This window comes from Sinocyclocheilus rhinocerous, unplaced genomic scaffold, assembly GCF_001515625.1.
Source record: "Sinocyclocheilus rhinocerous isolate Xijiao unplaced genomic scaffold, SAMN03320098_v1.1 C35887364, whole genome shotgun sequence".
Taxonomy (NCBI): Eukaryota; Metazoa; Chordata; class Actinopteri; order Cypriniformes; family Cyprinidae; genus Sinocyclocheilus; species Sinocyclocheilus rhinocerous.
The window spans coordinates 1-685 of NW_015766684.1; the positions used below are offsets into that span (position 1 = coordinate 1).

The 685-nt window shown below is 42.8% G+C and overlaps 1 long non-coding RNA gene across 1 annotated transcript; it reads right to left on the minus strand.

The window, feature by feature from the left end:
- Positions 1–579, minus strand: LOC107735224 (uncharacterized). The gene is made up of 3 exons (XR_001639335.1): positions 483–579; positions 157–273; positions 1–43 (listed from the first exon to the last, which is right to left on the minus strand). It is a non-coding gene; the product is annotated as an uncharacterized LOC107735224 (long non-coding RNA).
- Between the last annotated feature and the right edge of the window lie 106 nt (positions 580–685).

Here is a 685-nt window from a genome sequence, read left to right on the forward strand (position 1 = left end):
GGAATGGGACTTCAACACCTGACAACCATGAAATATCATCCAACTGGAGAGAAAGAGAAAACTATTAAGAAAAATGACATTGTCAGCTGCCATAGAGGGTCGGTAAAAAGCAGCACTGATGCTGCTGATGATGGAACTGCTTCACAGATTTCTGACCTCCACAACTTCAGATTCGGGCACACACTGCAAGAAATCTGTGACCTGCTGCACAAAGGAGTCCACCAGCTTCTTCCTGTGCTCACTAAGAGCCACTTCTTTCAGCAGTTCCTCCATCTGAACATCAACTAAATTAATTAGTGATATACTGCACAATATAAAACTCAATATATATTGTTATAATACATAGCTAAATGATTCACAGTTCACAGGAACGCCATGCAGTGAGCAGCTCATTGAGCAATCAGTGAGCCGATTATGAATATGAGCTGAGATGTATGCAGCTAAGATAACAGATGACAGTAAAACATGCATGCATTTCTGACCTGCATTTTCAATATGCTGCAGTGGAAGAGATATTCTGCTTCTTTCAGCTGGTTGAGCTCTTCCACCGTGGGGGCTTTGTGCTGTCCTTTTTGGACAGCTTGACTGGCCTAAGACCCCATCATCTGACACAGTGCCTTTCGCTTTTCGTTTGGGCTCCTTTGACTGTTTTGCACTCTTCTTCTCCTTTTCTTCTTCATTCTGA